This window comes from Sinocyclocheilus rhinocerous, unplaced genomic scaffold (assembly GCF_001515625.1).
Source record: "Sinocyclocheilus rhinocerous isolate Xijiao unplaced genomic scaffold, SAMN03320098_v1.1 scaffold778, whole genome shotgun sequence".
Taxonomy (NCBI): domain Eukaryota; kingdom Metazoa; phylum Chordata; class Actinopteri; order Cypriniformes; family Cyprinidae; genus Sinocyclocheilus; species Sinocyclocheilus rhinocerous.
In genome coordinates, this window is record NW_015650332.1 from 139,577 (window position 1) to 167,110 (window position 27,534).

Below are 27,534 nucleotides of genomic sequence, written 5' to 3' on the forward strand. Positions count from 1 at the left end.
TTTCTTTGTCTGAATATGGCGCTTATCACATGCTGTGTGGTATCAGCGTTTGGTATCAGGGCATTTTAACCAGTAGGAGTACAGGAGACCGGTATCGGGCCCGATACCGATAACAGTATCGGTGCATCCCTCATTTTTAGTATATTAAGTACAAAATTAGTGCATGAAAGTAGAGCACTTTAAATACATTATGGAAATTTACTAAGTGTACTGAAATAAAATGTGTGTTAGTGGACTTTTAAGGGACATTCTACCAGAAATGTACATTTCCACTTGTAAAAATCTTGGGTGAAAAAAATATCTTATTCTTAAATCTGAATGTTGAGTCATATGGAGGAAATGTTCATACGCATCCTTTCGTTAACCAGCACACTGTGACTGACTATATGCTATATAGTATAAACAATGGCGGACTTCAAGAAGCATGAGAATGGGGCACAAAAGAGAAAAATGCACAAACTGATAGAACAATGCAATCAGCATCCTTTAAAAAAAAATATCCAATCCGGGTTGTTGGAATAAAATAGACTATAATGTCCGAGCATACTGGGCCAAAAAAGGACCACAATCTTGTCAAAATAAAAATGTGGACGTGTCAGCTTCAGAACATGTGTATAAACATCAGAAACATACATTTTTCACAAAGTAATTTCAGACGTGAACATGGTATTCACCTTCAAAGGAAAAATGTTTTGCTTTGCATGTACAATTTTTGGAGATACAGCCAACACATTCACATTCAAGTGGTTTTAGTGACTGAAAGCATGCAAAAGAATGCATGAGGGCATGAGGGATCATGAGAGCTCCAAGACCCACCGGAAAGCCATGCTAACTTATTTGCTGGAAAGTGTAGAGAAAGGACAGGTGGACTCTGAACTGAAGAACAATTTGAAACTGAATGTGAGTACTGGTCTGAAGTGTTAAGAAGGGTGGTAGCTAGGGCTGCACGATTAATCGCATGCGATTGTCATGTGCATCTAGTCAGTAAAGCCAGTTCTGTGATTAGTAGTAAATCTCCATCACCTGCTTTCAGATGGAGCGGCATTTAATACATAGAGCCGTAGATCACTGACAAGCTACGGAATATCGCATTCATAATTGCAGATGAATCGCCTTCGATTATGAACGCGATATTGCGTAGCTTGTCAGTGATCTACTTTACTGACAAGATGCGCATGACAATCTCATGCGATTTATCGTGCAGCCCTAGTGGTAGCAGTTGTTAAATTCCTGGCAGAGTGTGGCCTTCCTTTTAGGGGTCATAGTGCCATTTTTGGTAATCCCAGCGACGGGAAATTATTTGGGAATCTTAGAATTAATAAGCCAGTTTGATCCATTCTTAAAAGCGCACATCGAAAAATATGGGAATGCAGGGAAAGGACAGCCTTCTTACCTTTCTCATAGAATCTGTGAAGAATTCATTCAGCTGATGGGACTGAAGATTCTTTGTCATATTCTGAATGAAATTGAGATGGCAAAATATTGTTCAATCAGTGTTGATTCTACCCCTGATGTAGCACACACTGATCAGCTCACATTGATTTTGCGATACCTTTCACAAGAGGGTTGTATTGAGGAACGTTTCCTGAAGTTTTGCCTATCACAAGTCATACGGGGGATTCTCTCTGCACATCAGTGCTGACTGATTTAAAGGAGATGGGAATAAACTTCGATAATTGCAAAGGGCAATGCTACGATAACGCCAGCAACCTGTCCGGCTGTTATAAGGGCTTGCAGTCGCGTATCAAAGAGATAAACCCTTTAGCTGAATAGGTGCCATGCGCTGCCCATATACTTAATTTGGTTGGGGTAAACAGTGTAAACTGCTGCCTAGAAACAGAAGACCTTTTCTCTTTTGTTAATTTTTGCTTGAGGTCTCCAGCACGATGGCAGACTATCACAGCCGGCTTGCAACCAAATGACAACAACAGGACAGAGACCTTGAAAACACTCACAGATACAAGGTGGTCAGCGCATGCCCAAGCCACTAATGCGCTCTGTTTAAATTACGCGAACATCCAGGAATACTTGAGAAAGATAGCTGATGACACTAACCAACAGTTAACTACTCGTGATAAAGTCAGCCGGCTAAGCAAAAAAATTGATAAACTGGAAATCGCTTTCCTCTGTAACATGTGGAATACAATTCTGCAGTGATTTAACAAGACAAGCACAACCCTCCAGACTGTTGATCTTGATTTGTGCGTTGCTGTAGATTTGATACGATCATTAAGGGATTTCATCGCAGAGCTCCAAAATCAGTTCGACACTTTTGAAGTAAAAAAGTAGCAAAATGTCTCAGATTACGTATGTAACCATGGTTCCCTGAGAAGGGAACGAGACACTGCGTCCTCTAGCGGTTGCTATGGGGAATGCCTTCAGTGTGACCTGTGATTGAAGCATTCATCTAAACACGACAATAACATTGGCCGGCGACAACCTATGACGTCACTACTGGCGCAACCACAGTATAAAAGGGCACCGGGAGAATACGTAATCCGCTTCTTCATCTGAAGCTTGTGTCTGAAGCATGGCGAAGCTTCTAGAGGACGCAGTGTCTCATTCCCTTCTCAGGGAACCATGGTTACATACGTAACCTGAGACGTTCCCTTCCGAGGGAACTTTGAACTGCATCCTCTAGTGGTCACTTTGGGGAATGGTATACCCATGCTGCCATGCTGAGGGGAGTGCATGCCAAGCACTAAGGCGAGGACTAAGTACCAACTCTACCAACATAATGGGAGTTGCCCCTGGGATGCCCTGACGGCTGTCAGTGACAGTATCCCCTTCGGCCAAAGGACTGAGCTGCATACCCCAAAGAACTCACCTGTTAAGGGCTGGGCTTGAGAAAGCCTGAACCCAGGGCAGAGCTCAAGGCTTGGAATCAGAAACAAAGAGATTCCTTTAAGGGGATAAGGCCAAGCATCTAGGACCATAACTGGATCCTGGCCTGTCATCCAGGGGGCTACTGTCAGCTCTGGATGAGCTTGCTCAAAGGAACTGACTTGACAGATCCTTGGTAGCAACACCCTGCTTAAGAAGGTATCAGCAAGGATACATAAGTAGAGTGGGGCCCAAGGTAGGAACCGGGGCCTGAATGGGACCTAGGAACGGGATTCAGCTGCGAAGAGAATCACATGTTCCGTCCAGGAGCAGCAGGCTCCTACCATAGAGGCAACTGGCCAAGGAGGCGACAGAGACGGGCCTGACAGCTTGGTATAGCTGCATATGGAGTTCTCGGGAGCGACGCTCTCGGCCCTCAGACTGAGGCAAGCTCTCACAACTCATACTGGGAGCAGCAGGCTCATAGCTAATCCTCGCAATGAGGGGAGCCTAAGGGGGAGGGCAGAGAAAGGCCTGACCCCTTGACATGGCTGCGCGGCAGATCCCACAGAGCGGAGAATTTGACTCTTGGGATGAGAGGGAAACTCAGACGTTCAACAGTTTACACTGGTGATTGACAGACTGGAAGCAGAGCTGGACAGCAGATTCAGTTCATATGACACTGTAAACCAGCACTTTTTAAATAACATCCTCTCCTTGACTCCGGAAGAGCTGCGTTCATCTGCAACAAAATTGCAAAATAAATACTGCAGAGATTTGGAAATGGAGTTAGTAGATGAACTTCTAAATTTTAAAGTACTCATCCAAAATGAAACCAACACCATGGCAAGAGCGTTCATTAAGATAATAAAACAACGGAAATTAGTCTCTGCATTTCCAAACATACAGCCTACTGTAAAGCTTTAGCCCAGGGGCCTCTGGTTACCTAAAGGCACCCTTGCCACTATTTGAGTTTTTCTGTCTGGTTGCTGCACAAGTTGAAAATATCACACCTTTCAGTGCTTCTAACTGTCACTTTCTACCCAGACATTCAAACTGTACTTTTGTGCCCGTGAAGGGAACTGCGTAAGGGGAAGCATACAAAGGTTCGTTAAATAAAATTATAATATAATTTTTTTTCATTGCTTCATTTACCATGCATGTTCCAAATGGCCACATTATGAGATACAATTGGCCAAGGTGTGGAAAAACTAAATCAATACTATTTAGAGTATGCTACTGTTGTAACTGTTTGTTGGCAGTTGCTTGCACTTCCACACCGAGTTCCACAATGTTTATCATGTGATCAGAAGAGCTCCTCTATACATAGAAGGCTGCAAGATCAGAAGAAATACGTGTGTAAATGGCCTTATTAAACACTGCAAACACAATTTAGTCTAGTCACCCTGTGATTCCCCCCTAAATGTTATTCATGTTTTCTATTCTGAAATTCCAAACATTCCTGGCATCTTCTGGGGTGTATGTGAATGTTATTAGTGTCTGGAATGTGCTGCACTGCACTGGAAATAATTACAAGGAAAATGTCTGTCTTCCCAAAAACCTTGTGAGACTGTTTACATTCTCAGCAGGTTAAGACAGTATTTTGAATAGACGCTGCACTGCACTGGAAACAATCACAAGGAAAATGTCTTGTCTTCTCAAAACCCTTGTGAGACTGTTTACATTTTCAGCAGGTTAAGACAGAGTATTTTGAATAGAAAAAAATTAGTCAGCCTACATTTTCAACATACCACAGTGGACACGATCTATGATCAACTATCATCAGCAAGAAAAACATTGCTGGGTTCACAAGGTGTCTGAGTCATTGTTTTGATGCAGAATCCATGGCAACATATTAACTGTGTGCGGGCTGACTTCTTTCAGTCAGTGTGACACTGCATTTTTTTATTCTGAAACATTGGTTGCTGTGTGTGTGTGTAGATTGGTGGGTTTCTAACCATGTCATTGGCAAATCTTTTCTTATTAAATCAACTGGAAAAATGGTTCCACAGTCTTAATATTGCTTAAATAAATGCTGAAATGCCCACACTAAGGCTGCTTATCCTTCAGATTCAGGCCCTTTATACAGAAAAACAAAATAAAAAGTATTAAGTTGATTAATTGGTTTTTGAAATTGTACATTTTTTCCCACAAACTTTTACACAATGGATAGTCCTTTGTGAGTAAAGCCTTAAAGTCACTGTGTAAATGCTGACATTAAATGGTTTATTAGGATTTGTAGGCTTAAATAAATTTAAAAGGATACTTCTCCCAAATATGTTTTTTTTCATTATTTGCTCACCCTGTTTCAAACCTGCATGTCACCTTTATTTATATAGCACTTTATACAATACAGATTGTGTCAAAGAAGCTTTATGGTGTTAAAAAGAAAACTAAAGTTTCAATAATGCAAATAAAAATAAAATTCTGCAGTAATGCAGATCTAAAAAGAGGATGATAGTAAACTTTTTTTTTTCAGCTAAAGTTAGTTCATCGATGATTCAGTGATCTCATCGTCCAGCTCAGCTCAGTTTCTCTTTTAATGGTGTCTGTGTAGTAAAGTAAATTATATTCTTATTTTTATTCATTCATTCTGTTACGACCTCCTTGGTCTAGGGGTTAGGAGGAAGTCCTAGATAAGGCATCCGCTATTACATTTTCAGAGCCTTTTTGATGTCAAATGTCTAGGTTGTACTTTTGAATTATTAACGCCCAGCGCATCAATTGCTGGTTAGTGTTGTACATTCTGGACAAAAATATAAGCGGGTTGTGATCAGTGTACACAACTACAGGAGTGCTGCTACCACCCACATAAACCTTAAAGTGTTGTAAAGCTAGCAATAAAGCTAAAGACTCCTTCTCAATGGTACTGTAGTGAAGCTGGTTCTTTGAAAATTTCTTAGAGTAGTAGGATACAGGATGATCCACCCCTTCAGCATCCTCCTGTATCAGCATCGCCCCTGCTCCGGTAGCACTTGCATCCACCTGCAACTTAGAAGGTAGATCGAAATTGGGGGCAAAGAGGATGGTGGCATTGCAAAGAATGTCTTTAGCAGCTACAAATGCACGCTGCTCACATTCTGGAGTCCACACAAATCTCCTCAGTCAAGGGAGATACAATACAGGCAAAATTTCTGCAGAACCCTCTGTAATTCCCAGTCATTCCCAAGAATCGACGTAACTGGCGTTTATTTACAGGAGTATGGAACTCTACCATAGCAGCAATTTTGGCTTCAATAGATCATACATAACCTTGACCAACCTTTTTCCCAAGATAAGTCACAACCGCTTTTGCAAATTCACATTTGGTCAAGTTCAGAGTGAGTGATGCTTTAGCCAAGCGTTGAAAAACATTCTCAAGAGTTTTTAAATGGTCTTGCCAGTCATTAGAACAGACGACAATGTCATCCAAAGATGCAGCACAATTGGGAACATTAGCCAGTAACATTTGTGTGCCCACACCAAGGTTATATTCGTAATGAAAACTAAAACTAAGACTAAAACGATTGATGAAAAAACTATTTCGTGAACTGAAATAAAATAAAAGAAAAACTAAAACTAAACTAAACTAACAACAGTTATTGAAAAACTAACTGAAATAAAATAAAATTTATCAAAAATAAATAATCGTTTTCGTAATCATTACGTTCTCACCCCTTGGCGGAAAAATATACAGCTGTGTGGAGGTTTAGGGAAATAGCCTACCTGTAATGGTACATCACGCACATGGAGTTATCTGACAGAGAAACGCAAAGCAGTTTAAAGCCTGCACGGGTCCTGTTTGGTAAACGTTCACCAGCAGTACTTAACAGAACACCCGACCCATTATCTGACAGCAGCACTAAATTAATTCTGTACCAGACCAGAACCGTTTGACATAAAGACCGCGAGTCGCGAGAAGCTTTATGGTGTTAAAAAGAAAACTAAAGTTTCAATAATGCAAATAAAAATAAAATTCTGCAGTAATGCAGATCTAAAAAGAGGATGATAGTAAACTTTTTTTTTTCAGCTAAAGTTAGTTCATTGATGATTCAGTGATGTCATCGTCCAGCTCAGCTCAGTTTCTCTTTTAATGGTGTCTGTGTAGTAAAGTAAATTATATTCTTATTTTTATTCATTCATTCTGTTACGACCTCCTTGGTCTAGGGGTTAGGAGGAAGTCCTAGATAAGGCATCCGCTATTACATTTTCAGAGCCTTTTTGATGTCAAATGTCTAGGTTGTACTTTTGAATTATTAACGCCCAGCGCATCAATTGCTGGTTAGTGTTGTACATTCTGGACAAAAATATAAGCGGGTTGTGATCAGTGTACACAACTACAGGAGTGCTGCTACCACCCACATAAACCTTAAAGTGTTGTAAAGCTAGCAATAAAGCTAAAGACTCCTTCTCAATGGTACTGTAGTGAAGCTGGTTCTTTGAAAATTTCTTAGAGTAGTAGGATACAGGATGATCCACCCCTTCAGCATCCTCCTGTATCAGCATCGCCCCTGCTCCGGTAGCACTTGCATCCACCTGCAACTTAGAAGGTAGATCGAAATTGGGGGCAAAGAGGATGGTGGCATTGCAAAGAATGTCTTTAGCAGCTACAAATGCACGCTGCTCACATTCTGGAGTCCAAACAAATCTCCTCAGTCAAGGGAGATACAATACAGGCAAAATTTCTGCAGAACCCTCTGTAATACCCAGTCATTCTCTAGAATCGACGTAACTGGCGTTTATTTACAGGAGTAGGGAACTCTACCATAGCAGCAATTTTGGCTTCAATAGATCATACATAACCTTGACCAACCTTTTTCCCAAGATAAGTAACAACAGCTTTTGCAAATTCACAATTGGTCAAGTTCAGAGTGAGTGATGCTTTAGCCAAGCGTTGAAAAACATTTTCAAGAGTTTTTAAATGGTCTTGCCAGTCATTAGAACAGACGACAATGTCATCCAAAGATGCAGCACAATTGGGAACATTAGCCAGTACCTTATGCATCAATCTTTGAAACCTTGCAGGTGCGTTTTTCATTCCGAAGGCGAGAACGGAATACTGTAAGAAGTTATCAGATGTGACGAAGGCAGAGATTTCTGACGCTCTCGGCGTTAACGGTACTTGCCAGTAATCCTTTAAAAGGTTTAGTTTGGTCACAGACTTGGCAAAACCAACCCTGTCCACACAGTCTTCAAAACAGGGCAACAGGAAAGAATCTGGCTTGGTAATATCATTCACCTTACGATAGTCAGTACGAAAACGGAAGGTGGAATCTGATTTCAGGACTAATAAACAAGGTGAACTCCAGGAACTTTCACTAGGTACTGCAAAACCGTGTTGGACCAAATACTCAACTTCAGCCCTCATAGCCTCACACTTAGCAGGGTTTACTCTAAATGGAAACTGTTTAATTGGCAAGTTCTCCCCCACATCAATGTCATGTACCAGAACATTCGTCTGCATTGGGACATCAGAAAATAAGGTAGAATATTTTCTGATCAGGTTACTCACCTCACCACGCTGACACTCAAGCAGATAAGATAGACGAAAAGCTAAATCAGCCAGTATAGTGGAGTTCTGAAAACGTCCACAAGACAACTTCGCATCACACCCCGTCAATCCATCATCTTGAAGGCTGTAAACCGCAGGCAGAACAGCAGACATGACAGATAACGCTTTACTTGGCGCAGTATTATAGTATAAGGACCAAGAAACTTGGCTTGCAAAGCTGACCCAGGCACAGGTAATAAGACAAGAACATTATCACCAACCTCCAAAGTACTTAGGTTGACTTAGACTTTTTCTTTTAGACATTTTAGACTGCACAGATGCCAAATGAATTTGTGCAATTTCTCAGGCTTTATATAGTCTCTCACGAAATGAACTACAGAACAGACGTAGGTGAAGACTTTTTTGACACCAGCTGTTCCAGTGGGCCACGAAAAGTATGACCGAATACTAATTCCGCAGGACTAAATCCCGTTGATTCCTGTGTCGTCTCTCTCACTGCAAAAATTTGAAGCGGCAGACCCTCCACCCACTCTTTTTCCGTTTCTACACAATACGTTTGGAGCATGGTTTTCAATGTCTGATGGAAGCGTTCAAGCGCTCCTTGAGACTCAGGATGATATGCAGAGGACTAACGATGACCACCCAACTCCTCAGCTACCTGTTTAAACACTTTAGAAGTGAAATCAGTTCCCTGATCAGTCTGAATGATCTTAGACAGGCCAAAAATTGAACAAAACTTTACTAGTTCCTTCACTACTCCATTCGTTTTTAACGAACGCATCGGTATAGCATCAGCATACCGGGTAGCCGCACACATAATCGTTAAGATATATTGATGACCCGATTTAGATCGAGGCAATGGCCAAACACAGTCAATTATCAGACGCTCAAAAGGTTCACTGATAACGGGAATAGGTTTAAAGGTGCAGAAGGAATTACCTGGTTGGGTTTCCCAGCCAGCTGACAAGCATGACATGATCTGCAAAATTGGGACACACTGGATTTTAATCCGGGCCAAAAGAAATGCTTAACAATACGCTGGTATGTCTTGTTAATGCCAAGATGGTCCGAAAGGAACATGATCATGTGCAAGTTTTAAAACTTGAGATCGGTAACTAGAAGCTAGAACTATTTGGTACGTAGCGTTCCAATCAGCCTCATCTGCCAACAGAGGTTTCCATCTACGCATTAACAGCTCACTATACCAGAAATAAGATACACCAGTCTTTGGAACAGTACCGAACTCATGAGCAGCTTGTCTACATTTACTCAAAGACGGATCCGATCTCTGAGCAGCAGCTAACTGCTGTTCCCCTGCACAAACAAGTTGGTCAGTGTACTTGGAGTAATCATCAGATTCATTCAAATTTCCAGGTTTAACGGTCAATTCACACTGTACTGAATCAGAGGAGTCTTGAAACAAAGTAGTTAAATCCACTATATCCTCATATTTCTCCCGAATTACTACAAACGCGGGGAAAGCCGATGGGAATTTAGTTGCTAATAATGTTTGATCACCCGGTTCTGTGTTGTCACAAGCAGAAAAGGGAAAACTTTGCCACCTGCCAAGTCATTCCCAATAATAAGACTTTCACCCTCCACAGGTATTCTCTCCCGAACACCAAGTCTAACCAGTCCTGAAACTAAATCAGAGCACAAGTGAACATTATGCAGTGGTACGTTTACACAGCCCAATTCAATACCACAAATTAACACATCCGCACCGGAGTAAGATAACTGGGAAAAAGGTAACACATCTCTAAGAATGAGTGATTGCGCAGCCCCTGTATCTCTGAGCATGAGAACAGACTTTTTCTCTTCACTATCAGGGATTGAAACATATTCATTAATAGGGAAGGGTTCATACCCATCCATGTCCGAGCATGGATATAAATGATCCGAAACGGCCACAGACTGTGCAAATGTCACATTCTTAGGTTTTGACCCAGCAGACTTCTGTTTCCACGCCTTACACTCTGAAATCAGATTATTAGAATCTAAGCAATAGAAACAAGCTCGCCTTTCACCCGAACTTTTCGCAGCAGGCTTACGAAAAGTATCTGATTTCGATGAATGAAATACTTTACTCGCTCCCTTACGCAAATCATTCTCTACCAAAGATGGAATTTTGATCTGACGCTCAGAAAGAAAGGAAGTTCTGTGCGTAAGAGAAAATTCATCAGCTATTACAGCCGCCTCTGCAAGTGTCGTTACCTTTTGTTCATTCAAATGGATCGCAATGCTTTCCGAAATACAAGTTTTGAAATCCTCCAATAAAAGAAGTTCCTGTAGCTGGTCAAAAGTCTCAGTCCTACTAGCCGCACACCACTTATCAAAGAGCATCTTTTTTTCTTTAGCGAATTCTACATACGTTTGTTTGACTGCTTTTGAATGCTCCCTGGATTTCTGGTGGTACGCTTTAGGAACTAACTCATAAGCTCTTAAAATAGATTTCTTCACGACATCATAATCAAGGGCTTGTTCGACCGGCAAGGCAGAACACACCTCCTGAGCTTTACCCACCAAATTGCATTGTAGAAGCAACACCCACATATCCTTTGGCCAGCTAAATTTTTCTGCCACACGTTCAAATGTAGTCAAATATGATCAACCTTATCATCGCAAAACTTAGGTACCAATTTTACATATTTACTAACATCAAAGACAGAAGACGCAGTATACGCCGATCTAGAATGAAGCACAGGACTGGGCTGATTACGTAATGTTTGAAGTTTCAAGTTCTAATCTGCACAGTTGTATATCCCGTTCTGTTTCAATTTCAAGAGCCCTAATACGCAACAATTGAGTCTCATGTTCTTGTTTCTTTAATGCCAATTCAAGCTCTTTTAACTGAACTACAAGGTTAGGATCAGCACACACTATTCCTACCTCTTTTCCAGCTGAACCCAAATCAGAGGCTGACTCCATCACTCCGCCCTTCTCGCTCATCTGTTCAGGAAAAACAGCTGCTTCTACTAATCGCTTATACAGCTCGTCTGTAATCACTTGCTTTCTAGCAGTTTTAGGAATAGATATATTATAGAAATGAGCTATTAACAACAAATCATTTTTCCTACACCGACTAAATTCCTCTATCGTTGGAGCCAATGTGAACTCAAATAAATCAAAATCCATTATCCACAAATATATGTTCTCACCCCACAAGGAATTCAATAACTGCCAAACAAAGAGGAAACGAATAACTTACCCATTCCAATGTTTGAAATTGTAAATAAACGAGCGGCAACATTTGTAAATAAATATACATAGGCCTACAAACTCTTTTACATGACAATAAAAAATAAATAATTTTTTAGTACGTGCCCCCAAATTCTGTTACAACCTCCTTGGTCTAGGGGCTAGGAGGAAGGTCAGAATTATAATAAACCTTAATCCGAAATAGAAACCAACATTGTAGAGCCCCTGCCCACTGTTCCAAATCAATTCAAACAGATCACAACTTGATTGAGCCAAAAAGAATAAAGGTTTATTACAAAAGAAATAACATAAGATTCCAAATAAATTACACAAGGGAGCACTAGATTAAATAGAGGAGGGAGCAAGGCCAAAATAACAAACAAACAGAATCTAATTATATTCACACAACTAAATAAACGATCTCCAGAATAACGTAGTCTAAACAAAATAACATTTCTAAACCTAACTCCTTAACTAACCAGAAAACCAGGAGAAAAATGATAAACAAAACAAATGGCACCCACCTCCCTACTGTCAGACTCTGTTCCGTGTCTGTGTGTTTTCTTCCCCCACGTGCTCCAGGTTATGTTTATTTCCTTATTTTGTCTTTCTGTTCCTGTCCTGATTGTGTTATCATTTGTTCCAGGTGTTCCCCATTCTGTTCCGTTGTTCCCAGGTGTGTCCCATTAGTTTCAGTTTATTTAAATAGTTTTCTGCCCCTTGTTTCCCGTCCAGTATTGATCGTCAGTCCCCGTGTCCTACGTGTGATTCCTGTGGTGTCAATGACAATAAAGACTGTGTATCCTGATTCTCCAGCATTCTCCTCGTTCCTTGTTCCTCGCTCCTTGTACCTCGCTCCTCACCGTAGGCGCACCGTGACAGAATACCATACCTAAACAGAAAGTGGCACCCCTTCTCCCCGTTTTGTTTCCGATTTTGAAAGTCTTTTGTTTTCTTGTCACCCCCCCCCCCTTCGATCATGGAAATCGCCGCGGCTAAGGCGGAGGAACGAGCGGCATTGTATGACGCCACCATCAATTCTCTGTTCTGGCTCGGGGCCAACTACTATCGCCCTGTGGACCTCCCAGACACCAAAGGACTATGCTGGAGGAAAGGGATCTACCGGTGTCTGGGGAGTGTCCGGGCCCGAGCCAGAATCAGCCCGCCGGCTGCAGCTCTCTCCAGCCTGCCGGCCGTACCTCAGTCAAGCCTGCCGGCCACTCCAAAGTCAAGTTTGCGGGTCGCCGCTCGCTCAAGCCCGTCGGAATCTCTGCTGTCAAGCCCACCGGCCGCTCCGAAGTAAAGCCCGCCGGCCGCGTGTCGGTTGGACCAAACCAACCAATCGGCTCCAGCCCCAGAGCTCGCTCCAGTGTTGGCTCCAGCACCTGAGTCCGCTCCAGTGTCGGCTCCAGCCCTTGAGATCGCTCCAGTGCCAGCTCCTCGAAAGCGCCTTGCTGTGCCTGCTCCTCCAGAGCACGCTCCAGTGCCAGCTTCTCGTAAGCGCTTCCCTGTCCCTGAATCCAGCCCAGAGTGTGCTCCTGTTCCCGAGTTTAGCCAACGGGGGGCTCCTGTTCCCGAGTTTAGCCCATGGAGGGCTCCTGTCCCCGAGTTTAACCCACGGAGGGCTCCTGTCCCCGAGTTTAGCCCAGTGAGGGCTCCTGTCCCCGAGTTTAGCCCAGAGAAGGCTCCAGTCCCCGAGTGTAGCACAGAAAGGGTTCCAGTTCCCATGTCGAGCCCAAGGAGGGCTCCAATCCCCAAGTCAAGCCCAGGGAGGGCCATTGTTCCCGAGTTAGGCCTACGGAGTGCCTCTAAAGACGATCCAGTATTGATCGTCAGTCCCCATGTCCTACGTGTGATTCCTGTGGTGTCAATAATAATAAAGACTGTGTATCCTGATTCTCCAGCGTTCTTCTCGTTCCTTGTTCCTCGCTCCTCACCGTAGGCGCGCCGTGACACCTACGTCTCCTGTATAAATTAACACATTAGGTAAAAGAAAGAAAAGTAAACTCCAACAATTACCACCCTCCTGCACTCAGGGGGTACAGCTCCAAGATCAACTATAAAAATCTCCTTTGTGATTTCAAAACCACAGAATAATACCTCACATGGTACACAGGTCTCAAGGAGAATTAATAAATAGTCTTAGAACAGTAGACAGGGACTCAACAAGAGAGACATTGATTTGTTCTCAGAGTAGCGTCTCTCCCGAACTGCAGAACTGGACAGCTTATATCTCTAAGCACCAGATCGCGAGGGCGAATCAGCAGAAGAAGTTTCTCATAGGTGCTGATTATCAACAGGTGGCACTCGTTACTCATCCTAAGAGAGCGGGAACATGATAGATACAACAGGCAAGCACAAAGCAAGCACAATAATACGCACAAAAGTCGTAACATTGCCAAATATTTAAGGTGCAATAGGTGATTGTCTTCAGAAACATTTTTTTTTGTTATGCTGGTTGAAAGTCTCTTCACATCCCGATAGCAATCATTAAGTTAAGTGGGTCTAAATGTATTTATCTGTATTTATATATTCTGTGGAAGGTGTAGGACCAAGAAATGTTCGTCCAATCAAAACGCTCGTTCTCGTTTTGGCAGCGATTTGCAGGGAGGGTGGGACATTTGCTTTCAGTGCTATCATGCTAAAGTTAGCATTTTCCAAGATCTCCTACTGCACCTTTAAGTGTCTCCAACTAAGCAAACCAAGACTTGTCTGACACAAGTCAGACTGTAGACTGACATCACTCAGATCATTCATTCAAATTTCTTCTGCTTTAAGATTCAATACATCACATGTTGGAAGACTCAAAGCTGGCCACAGGGTTGTGCAGAGGACTAATCTAGTTGACAAGGTCTTTGCAGAGGATTGGTCTCTAGGGCTCATCTAAATGTTATGGTCTCCGCTGACATTTAGGGCTGTTGTGATCATCTCTAGGTGCTGATCCACCATCTGGTCTCAATATGGACTGAATCGGGGTGACTGCAGTGACCATTTGATCTGGATACAGATTGGATCTGGGTGACTATGGTGATCTCGGAATAAGAATGAAACTAAAATTAGCGTAGATGCCATTTTTCTTGCAATGTTATGGGAAGTGTTGTCAGTTTCTGACCTAATTAATGCAGCCTAACAATCCTTTAATTATTTGAATTATAGAAATGTGATAGCGTATTATGTGTATGCCAGGTTGAAGAGATGGGTCTTTAATCTATTTTTAAACTGGCAGTGTGTTTGCCTCCTGAACAACGCTTAGAAGACTATTCCAGAGTTTGTGCGCTGAATAGGAAAAGGGTCTACCACCTGCAATTGATTTTGATATTCTAAGTATTATCAGGGCCAGAGTTTTGAGATTGCAGTGGACCTGAGGACTATAATGCAATATGAGCACTCTCACGTACTGATGAGCTATCAGTATATTATAAGTAATCAGCAAGATTTTAAAATGTATACAATGTTTAATAGGAAGCCAGTGCAGTGTTGACAGAACCAGGCTAATATGGTCATACTTCCTGGTTCTAGTATGCACACCTAGGTTCCTAACTGATGATGAAGACTTGACAGAGCAGCCATCAAGTATTATACAGTGTTCTAGGTTAGTTCACAGGGAGGTTTTTGGTCCAATAATTAACATCTCTTTTTTCCTCTAGAATTAAGCAGTATGAAATTACTAGTCATACGATTTTTATATCATTTTTAATACTAATGTTTATATGACACTATGTGCGAGTGTGTGCGACCATAATCATTCTGCATTGTGAACATGTGGAAGGGTTGCCACTTCATTTTCGTGTATTTTGTGGTTTGCATTGTGGTGGATTTAGTGATTTTATTTGACAAATTAAAAAGAAAAAGTATCGATTTTATCGTTTCCCCATTCCTTTCAATGTGGGGTCTCTGGGACCCCAAGCATCCCGAGAGTGACTTTTTTTCACACTAACATACTGTACAACCAGATATCAATCCAGTTTGTTATTATTATTTTTTTGGAGAGCTACCAAGTGTTGAAAACCACACAAAGTTTCATGCCATTTAGATAAAGGGAACATTTTGTTTTATTTCAGCAAACGTCATTTGGGGTAAAAAAGACCCTAAACAGCACCTAAGGGTTAAAAGAGAGGCTTAGTAACATCCAGCTTGAAGATTTTTGGGACATATGCTAATCACAGTGACAAATTTATAATATTCATTAGAAGATCTATGACTTCTGGAAGCACCTCTTTTAGTAGTTTAGATGGTATAGGGTCAGGGTAGTCAACAGGCCCGTCTGCATTTACTTTGTGGCCCACATCATGATAGAGATTAATGTATTTTTTATTATAATTTGCGCTCATAAATAGCACAAATATTAGGCAGTGTGATTTTATGTTTGCGTCATTTAAATGCAGTTGATATTTCTGACACTTTGCATTGTGTAAATGGCAGATGGTCCTCTTAGTAGCATGAAAAACAAACTTGTATTACAATTGTGAATGGGTTAAAGCAAGCAAAAAAAATTAAATAAAAAAAATACGCTCCCATTACAATGAATGGAGCTGTCATCACGTCAGTTAGCTCAAAGAGTTTTGCAATCTTGCAAAACCTTGATTAGCCCTCGGTTAGCATTGGGTTATAAATATACTTTATTATTATGAAAATACCAGAGATGGCTTGAAGAACACAGATAAACTATATACTGTCGTGTTGTTTATTGTCTTATTTTTCTTCTTTTTATTCAGTTTTATGCCTTAGTTCATAGTAAGGATTTCCTAAAACGTTATGAGTTCCACAGACCTTTTTCACAGTGTGCGTCATGACATCCAGCTTCGATTAGTAGCGTAAAAGAATTTCCGCCTGCATTATTGTCAACAGTGTTGGGGAAAGTTACTTTTAAAAGTAATGCATTACAATATTGCCTTACTCCCTAAAAAAGTAACTAATTACGTTACTTAGTTACTTTTTATGGAAAGCAATGCATTACATTACTTTTGAGTTACTTTCACGTTACTTTTTAAATATGAGCAGGGCTTGATTGTTTTTAATATAAGAAGTTATATTTATAGCAAATGTAAAAACCCTTTCACACCAAAAAGTGTAATGAATAAAAGCCCAGGCTGAAGGAAAAGTAAATTCACGTCTGTATAGTAGAACGCAGGAGAATAAAAACTCTTCAGCAATAAAAAAAATAATGAAGCACAATTGTTAGTTTATCTAAAGTCATTTTTGCTTATTAGTATGGATCATCAAAGGTCAGCAGCAAATACATTGGTTAATAAAATGGGATTAGATACATTTGTGTTATTTAACATATTTAATTAATTAAGGTTTGCGTCATATTCTGAGTCGCATTATTTTTATTCATTTTGAGGAATACTGAATCTGTGTATTTTTTTCGTGTGTGAGTGAGATGAATTAATGCATATTCATATTTTTTTTAGAACTACAGTAACATCATCTGATTTCTCTCAACATGGGGACAGGAGAGCTGTCAATCAATAAATTGGGGGAAAAAATGTAACTTGCGTTACTTATTTGAAAAAGTAACTCAGATATTTAAGGCTATTTAAAAATATAGATTTGGCAGTAGTGATCAGTGTTGGGGAAAGTTACTTTTAAAAGTAGTGCATTACAATATTGCGTTACTCCCTAAAAAAGTAACTAATTACGTTACTTAGTTACTTTTTATGGAAAGTAATGCGTTATATTACTTTTGCATTACTTTTGCGTTACTTTTTAAATATAAGCAGGACTTGATTGTTTTTAATATAAGAAGTTCTATTTATAGCAAATATAAAAGCCCTTTCACACCAAAAAGTGTCATGAATAAACCTCAGGCTGAAGGAAATGTAAATTCACGTCTGTACAGTAGAACGCAGGAGAAGAAACACTCTTCAGCAATAAAAAAACGATGAAGCACAGTTGTTAGTTTCTCTAAAGTCATTTTTGCTTATTAGTATTGTTGAACTGGATCATCAAAGGTCAGCAGCAAAGAATTTGGTTAATAAAATGGGATTAGATACATTTGTGTTATTATGTAAATGTAATTATTGCAGGTTTGCGTCATATTCTGAGTTTGCATTTCACTGTTTTAATTCATTTTGATGAATACTAAATCAGTTTTTTGTGAGTGGGATGAATTAATGCACATTCACATTTAGTCTAGAACTACAGTAACATCATGGTCACACGGCGCACACAACTCCTCTGCACTTATGATTTCTCCCAATACGGGGACAGGAGACTTGTCAGTCAATAAATGGGAAAACAAAGTAACTGGCGTTACTTTTTTGAAAAAGTAACTCAGATTTTTTCTTATATATAGTAATGCGTTACTTTACTAGTTACTAGTTTAAGTAATCTGATTACGTAACTCGTAATGCGTTACCCCCAACACTGATTGTCAATGGGCTGTAGCCAGTTTTGACAAGATAAATTATTGTTGAACTTGACAATAAATATCACTATGTTAAACAGTCTATTTAGCCTTACACAATACCCTACCATATCTATAATCTTCCAGTTTAATGTGAAACATTATGTAATCAGCATTACTATCAGAAACATTACTATCAACACAAATTATGAAATACTGTATGCATCAAGATAATTTGACAACATTTTTCCTCGTTTCATTATACATTAATGATTGTAAACTGTGGTTGATATGTTTTGATGAGACATCTGTGATTAATTGTACATCAGTACCCACATGAACAAAATATTATAGTAATTTATAGTAAGTACTATGGTGTTTTTGAACCATTCTATAGTAAAGTGTATTATACTATATATATTATAGCATTTACAACACTTTGTTAATGAATGCTACAGCATACTGTAGTATTAACTATAGTGAACTTATAAACTGTAATAAATACTGTATTATACTTTAGTTTTTACTACAGTAAACTGTAGTGTATTGTAGTATAATATACCCTATAGTTGTAGAAAACTTAGCACAGTATTAGCTAAAGTAATTTGTTTATAATACTATAGTTGTTATATTACCACAGCAACTATAGAATTACCACAACAAATGAATTCAAGTAATTTACTATAGTATGGTTCAAAAACACTATAGTATTCATTTACTATAAATTACATAATATATAATACTTAAAATTAAGTATTTTTTCATGTGGGTAGATCACAACAATCCCGTGCTATGTGCCATTGCCATTCATACAGGTTACAGTGGAAGTTATTTTACACTTTACAAATCTTCCGCTTTTCAAACACAAAAATGTGAAAAAGGCCTATTACTTCTGTGATGCATATGTGGAGTTTCTGCGTGAGGGCGCCCTCTGGCATCCAGTATAAATGCAACAGACATTACATGTGTTTAGCACTCAATAATGTGCACTTAGCTTGGGCATGAATAGGAAAATAATACTTCTCTCTAAAGAAAGTTGTGAGCAGTATTTGCTCAAGAATATTTAGCATTTGCAGATTCTCAGTTTTTAATACTCTGTTTGGGTATGAATGCATTTTTTATAGCATTAATAAAACAACTTTTTATTTCCACATTTTTGTAATGTGTTATTTTCATGTTCAGTATTATTTTAAATAGCACAAGGAAAAGCAATACATGGATATGTAATAAACTGCATTTCTAAATCAGTAAGGCCCCGTCCACACGGAGACACATTTTGTATCGTATAGGCGTTTCGTCCAGACGGATCTGGCATTTTGGGAGCGTGAACCCGCTAATTTTTTTAAACCGGGTCCCAGAGTGGATAAATTTGAAAATGACACCTTTGCATTTTCATGTGTACAGCCAATCCGGATATTTTGTGAAACAATGATGTCATCACCCCACGTCTCAACCCTAGTCAGACACCGCTACGTCATGTAACAGCAACAACAACATGAACAAACACTGAACAATTGTCTTTTTATTAACAAACATTAACTGGAGTCAAGAAGATTATTTACAAAGCAGTCTTTTGTGGTAAAAGTGATGGTTCTTCCATATTTGTAACAAGTAGTTGAATTTGTAGCTTTACCTAAATGGAATATACATGGATATGATTTTAAAATCACCAACAATTAAAACTTTTTCTGCAGCCAGCACTAGCAGACAGAAAATCAGCTAATTCTTTGGTGAAAGTCTGTATGGTGCCCTGGTAGCCTATACAGTAGCAAGTACAAATGTTGAAAGGTATTTATCATTAACACTTAATACACTAGATAATGTTATATAAAGCACCATTACTTCAAAAGAATTATACTTGAAACTAGACCTCTGGGAAATACTGAATTTCTTTCTTCTGATGAATACATAAGAAGATAATTTGAGCAATTTTTTTGATGAACTGTAATTTTTTTAAATTTTTTTTTGCTGAATGTGGTTTGGATGACATTCAAAATACTGGCTTCTTAATATTTGGCAAAATGATCAACTCGATTGCACAGACATTATTGGAAGATAATTGAACTGAGCTGGAAGATGACATAATTGTTTTCTTGCTTTATAGATGAATTGAACTCATTCCATAACTGATTAACTTTACAAAATTATTAAACTGAACTGAATCAACAATGAAATTACTCTAAGTGAAAAATTTAGGCCATCTGGCACCTACAAAGAGCATATTTTCTGAGCAAATTTCCTCTGTGACATTGTTGCAAATGTCGCGCCACGAGTGGAAGTGGATGTGGATGCAGACGGGCACAGAGTGCGTCGCCTGCCTGGGCTCTGACATTGGACTCGAGTGATATCATGCCGGCTTATCTCCCACATGCTCCACTCTCTCCACATTGCCTCATCTCACTGGTGTGTTTTACACAGGAGTATCAATTTGGCCCTCCGCCTTCGCAGTATTTCCTAATTGCGACACCAGAGGTTCCTGATTAGCGCTCTGTCGCATAGCAACGGTGTGAGAGGAGAGCTGACGAGAGGACAATCCTGCCAGGATAGGTGGAGCCAGAATTGCTCATTTTTGTTTTTATGTTTTACGTCATAATGGAGGAGACAGTGATGTACCTCAGGCTTAGCCAAGACAGAGGCCAGGTAAGTTACACTGGTTTGCTGCTTTCTTTTGTCGGATTACAACTTTAAATGCAGGAATTGCTGCTCCGGTTTATTAGTTAAGGATGGCATCAATATTGCCATATCAATTTGAGCCAGATTCAGACCCAGAGAATATTGAACAAGAGGATCGCGCAGAACCTTCTTCGCGCAGAACCTTCTTCGTCGTCGTCTTGTCTGATGCACTCAACCAAGCGTTCTAATTGGAAGGGATCCTTGGATGTATAGATGCATGTGCATCAACCAGGTCTTTGCCTTCAAAGTTCAGGCCTCCAACATCAGGCCCTCTCCAGTCTGGCCCTTCAACCAAAACTGTGACAGCAGTAACACCTTTGCTGTTACAGCTTATGAAGAACATCCTGATTTTCCCCCAAACTCCTGAAGAAATCCAGCTGGCAAATCAACAGTTCTACAGTATTGACAACATCCCCAGAGTCATTGGCATCATTGATGGCATCCTTATCCCAGTGTCAAGCCCTGTGGTAAATGAGCCCTTGTACATTTGCAAGAAGGGCTATCCAGCACCAGGGGATGTTCACTGACATTGTGGCAAAATGGCCTGGAAGCACACATGACTCTTTTGTGTGGGCCAATTCTGCAGTTTGCCAGGTGGCTGAAGAGGGTGGCTTTGGTGATAGCTGGCTGCTGGGAGACAGTGGATATCCTCTTCGCCCATACCTCCTGACACCTGTGCAGCATCCAGCCACCATTGCAGTTTAAACCGTTTGTTTAATCTGACATAACTTCTGTTAAATATTTAGTTTATTTGCCAATATGCCCCGCAGACTTAAATGAACACTTACAAAAATTAAAAATAATTTTGCAAACAGTGTATATACTGTGTGTGTGTGTATGTGTGTGTGTGTGTATATGAGAATATTCTATATTCTAATTCTGTAAAAACAACAAAATCACTCATTTATACATTTTTGTTAATTTATTTGGGTACATTCATTTACTATAAAAATACTGTGATTTGAGTGTTAGTTATTACTATAAGTGAAAACCTTTAACATACTGTTTTACCAATATTGTTATATGAGAAATTTGTCTTTATGAATGTTTTAACAAAGATACTGTGATGTTGGGTGCCAGAATCGACGTAATACAGCTTCAAATTAGAAATTTGATCGCATATCTGCTGCCACTGCCAGACAAAAAACCGACGACAGCTGTGGTTAAACACAATAAAACGAGCAGACTGGACAGAACGATCGTCAAAAATGCTTGTGTTTGCAGCATACACTTTTTATCAGAAAAGGTTAAATAAAGTATTGTCTTTTGTTGTTATGGGCGCGTCTACAAATTTCTTGCCATATGTCTATGTTTCTTGCATCTCACGACTATGTCGTGTATGAAATAATGTCTGTGTGCATGTGTGTAAAACAACAAACTGACGATTTATATCGTTACATAGCACCTAGAGCTCAGTTATCATGAAAAAAGCCAGGAAATTTCAGTTTTGACAATATGGAACCTTTAAAAGCAGCTTTTTCACTTTAAATTTTACGGGTAGCTTGAATGTAAAACATTGTCATGAATTCATTGTATTCCCAATTGTAAAATAGCCAACAAATTAATTGTTGTAGGCTAACCCGATCTCATTAAAGTGTGTAGTATAGCACGATTTTTTTGGCGTAATATTTCTATGCAGAAATTGACTTTGGCATGCAAAAGACTGATACATTCACGGCCGATCTGGTTTCGTGGTTAAAGTTAACCTTTTCGACATGTTTCCGCAATGTTGTCTGGGGGTTTGGCAAAAGGAGAGTGGGACTGTGGGCAGTGCTCGGGGTGGTGACTGAAGGCGGTGACTGTGTAGTTCTGACGTCAACTTTTTACGGAAGTCACAACGGTTCGTGAAAAATCACAGCTACTTTAAGCAGGCTGTGTGAATTTTACTGTGGACTGACTGTTTTGAAACTTAAATGGTCGTTACATAGCACCTAGAGCTCAGTTATCATGAAAAAAGCCAGGAAATTTCAGTTTTGACAATATGGAACCTTTAAAAGCAGCTTTTTCACTTTAAATTTTACGGGTAGCTTGAATGTAAAACATTGTCATGAATTCATTGTTTTCCCATTTGTAAAATAGCCTTAAATTGCTGTAAGCTAAAACGATCTCATGAAAGTGCGTATTGCACGATTTTCTGCTTCTATTTGGCATATGCAGAAATGGACTTTGGCATGCAAAAGACTGATACATTCATAATTAATGGCATGGCTGGTTCAGTAGACAGAAATACGGGACACACATAATCTCTCATTGGATTGTCAAAACTTGGAAACCTCACAATTTAGGTGAGACTTTTTTCCTACCCTGTGCTAAAGAGACCGTTTCTGTTATGTGTGCTGCTGATCAATTAAGCATTGATTCCAATGTCAATGATACGGTGACTAATCATATTGGGTGAATGGCAATGGATGTGAAAGAGCAGATACGAAAATATTATCAAGTTAATTTTTTTTCTCTCTAACTTGATGAGAGCACAGATATTGCTGAAGTGCAGTTATTGGTTTACGTTAAATTTGTTGAGTGAGTAGAAATACTGATATTGTTTTTATGTTATAAAATATATAATATAAAATATTATATTAATTTTAATAATAATTATATATATATATATATATATACTGAACAAAATTATAAAGACATCCAGCATCTTCACCTCCAAGATCATCTGATACCAGCCACCCGGACAGCTGCTGCAACAATCGGTTTGCATAACCAAAGAATTTCTGCACAAACTGTCAGAAACCGTCTCAGGGAAGCTCATCTGCATGCTCGTCGTCCTCATCGGGGTCTCGACCTGACTGCAGTTCGTCGTCGTAACCGACTTGAGTGGGCAAATGCTCACATTCGATGGCGTCTGGCACTTTGGAGAGGTGTTCTCTTCACGGATGAATCCCGGTTTTCACTGTACAGGGCAGATGGCAGACAGCGTGTATGGCTTTGTGTGGGTGAGTGGTTTGCTGATGTCAACGTTGTGGATCGAGTGGCCCATGGTGGCGGTGGGGTTATGGTATGGGCAGGCGTATGTTATGGACAACGAACACAGGTGCATTTTATTGATGGCATTTTGAATGCACAGAGATACCGTGACGAGATCCTGAGGCCCATTGTTGTGCCATTCATCCATGACCATCACCTCATGTTGCAGCATGATAATGCACGGCCCTATGTTGCAAGGATCTGTACACAATTCCTGGAGGCTGAAAACATCCCAGTTCTTGCATGGCCAGCATACTCACCGGACATGTCACCCATTGAGCATGTTTGGGATGCTCTGGATCGGCGTATACGACAGTGTGTTCCAGTTCCTGCCAATATCCAGCAACTTCGCACAGCCATTGAAGAGGAGTGGACCAACATTCCACAGGCCACAATCAACAACCTGATCAACTCTATGCGAAGGAGATGTGTTGCACTGCGTGAGGCAAATGGTGGTCACACCAGATACTGACTGGTTTTCGGACTCCCCGGACCCCCCCAATACAGTAAAACTGCACATTTTAGAGTGGCCTTTTATTGTGGCCAGTTTAAGGCACACCTGTGCAATAATCATGTTGTCTAATCAGCATCTTGATATGCCGCACCTGTGAGGTGGATGGATTGTCTTGGCAAAGGAGAAGTGCTCACTAACACAGATTTAGACAGATTTGTGAACAATATTTGAGAGAAATAGGCCTTTTGTGTACATAGAAAAAGTCTTAGATCTTTGAGTTCAGCTCATGAAAAATGGGGGCAAAAACAAAAGTGTTGCGTTTACAATTTTGTTCAGTGTATATATATATCAGTGAAACACACACATTCACCATGTTCACTAAATGGAATCTGTTTCCCAAAACGATTTGTTCCAAGTCTGTTACAAGAAATTTATGAGACATGATGTCTGCTCTGAATATATCTTTGTCCCACATGTCTGGATTCTCAGACTATAGCAGCTACATCCTGTTAATTATGTCTGTACAGTAGGCTATTGTGTGAGTGTCTGCTTGCACATGTGATTGCTCAACCTTTCAAGGTCTGCCATCAGCAATACAATTGCTGGAGCATGTTCAAAACAATCTCTGACAGGTTTTCAGAATGCAGATGAAAATGGACAGACTTCAGTTGTTTTGGGGCAAAAGTAACCAGCATGAGGATCCTTTCCTGATCATATCCTACTTTTCCTTATACTGTACATTGCTGCAGAAAAAAAACTGTTTATGCAAATGTGTAACTGTATACTGATGTTTAAAATGTAGACCAATATTCTTTTAAATTTATCTTTATATCATATGTGATATGAACCATTGTCTGATGTTATGACAAACCAAACCTGTGATAATTGGTTAGAAGGAACCAAACATTTTCAAAATGTCAACATTCATGTTTACAGGCACATCATCTTTTCATGTTTATATCATGCGGTATTTACTATGTGACATCTGCGTTTTAATATTTATGGTTCTATAAAGTATATCCTGCATGTCAGGAGTGTAAAGTACTTTATCATCATGTTGTACATTTCAGAAACATTGAGACAATATAAGACAATATATATTGTTTTACTGAGTTAAGTCAAATCATATTTCCATGCACCTCATGAATTAATTTAATCAATACATTTAAACAGTCAGTGAAATCCATTTGAATGTGACTAATTTATGTTACTGTGGTCATTTGTGTTTATGAAGCGACGTTACTTCAGCCAGCACAACACAGTCTTTGACCTAAAGCAATGCATTTTTAGTAATGTTATATCCATTGTTAATGAATGTGACCAGATCGTACATAACATGGTTCATTCATGTTATTAGTCAGTTATCTGATGTATAATCTATCAGTTATACATTATAAGTGTAAAACGACTATAAAATCAGCTGCTGTAACAGTTTATTTAACATTTGTCAACTTCAGGTAACACATTATACAGTAGGATATCTGTGTCATTACAATGTTTTTTTTAAAGCCTTATATAGTCACAACTGAGAACATTTTTAATAGTTACTTCAATAGTTTATTTTTCCATTTTATTAGTTTAAAACTGATGACATAAAAAAAAGTTTTACTTTTAAATAATTTAGTACAATTTTACTTTCAAGTACTGAGTAAATTGTTGACATTTCTCAGTTCCTGCCACACTTCTAGGCCTATTAGGGAATCGGTCAAACCAACTTATCATATTAGCCACAAATTTAAAATGGTTAAAAAGCAGAACCAAGTAAAATTTTAATATAAAACATTGATCTTACTACCAGTCATGATAGTAAATACGATATAATAATATCCTGAGATGTTTAAGAGTGGCTGCATGATTTCACTATACCAGCAGATGGCAGCAAAGGTGTTATCAAACAATACCTTTACGATTGAACTGCTTGTCCTAGTACAGTATATAAGGTTAGAGGGATGCTGGAGCATCTTGTGACAAAGGCAGGGAAACACCCTGGATGGATCATTTACCTTATAACCAAAACAATTGACAGTTTTGACCTTTCATTGAAAGGTCAGGGGCCTTTTCAACTCTGACCAGGCCAGAATGAATATGTTATTTTACTCCCCAATAAAGTCCAGTGGCATAAAAAAAATGTTATCTCCTGCGATTCCTGGCTTCTGTGTTGTTTTTACACCAATGTCTACTGTGTGTTATCAGACTGACATTAAAGCGATAGTTCACCCAAAAATGAAAATTACCCCATGATTTACTCACCCTCAAACCATCCTAGGTGTATACAACATTCTCCTTTCATACAAATACAATCAGAGTTATATTTAAAAATGTATTTATTGAATAATAAAAATTTAATAAACAACAACAGTCATTATAAAAGTAGCTAAATTCAGTCAAAATTACAAAGGCAGCGCCTTTACATAAAATATAATGTGATGACATTTTGCCCTCAGCCAAAACTATTTGCTCTGGAACAAATAATAGATCAATGAGACCAAAGACTGCCTGTTAGATTTACCCCAAAGGAATTATATCTATAATTATAATTATAGTGCATGTTTACGCACTATAGAGACTCTGTTATTACAAGAAAATCACACTCCTCTCAGACAGTCAGAATCAAGGACCAGAAGGACCAGAAAGAACAAACGGTAACACTTTACTTGAAGGGGTGTGCATAAGACTGACATGACACCTTCATAATCATGACATGACACATGTCATGAATATGAAGGAGGTTTTATGCATGTTTATGACAACTGTCATTAAGTGTCATTCGCTCAGTTATGTCATTTTTAATGCAAATATGACATTATTTGACCTAACCCTAACCTAACCCTACCTCTACCTTACCCCCAACCATAGCCCATAACAAAGACATCTCAAACAATGTCATATTTGCATAAAAAATTACATAACTGAGCGAATGACACTTAATGACAGTTGTCATAAACATGCATAAAAACCTTCATATTCATGACATGTCATGTCATGATTATGTAGGTGTCATGTCATGATTATGAAGGTGTCATGTCAGTCTTATGCACACCCCTTCAAGTAAAGTGTAACCAAAGTTTTCCCTTTACTTTCCTTAACGCTGCAGAAACCCTGAGCAGTTGTTATGACTCCGTCATTGCTCACTGTAATATCTACAGTATGTATATAAATGTGTGTGTGTTTCAGGAGGCGGAGCGATGGTGAATATGGGAATGGACCGCATGAACTCCGGCTTCGACCGGATGGGTGGGAACATGGACATGGGGCGTGGCTTCGGCCAGTACGGCGGTGGCTCGGGTCACATGGGTGGAATGAGTGACAGGGGGGTGGGGTCTAAGGCCGGATGCCAGATCTTTGTGAGAAACGTACGTATGATGATGAGTGAACATGATGGAGTGTGTGTGAGAAAGTGTGTGTGTGTGCGTGTTTGATGAGAATCGTGTGTGTGTCACTGACGTGTGTTAGTGAGAGAGAGAAAGAGAGAGTGTGTGTGTGTGTGTGTGTGTGTGTGTGTGTGTGTGTGACACTTAATGACAGTTGTCATAAATATGCATAAAAAACCTTCATATTCATGACATGTGT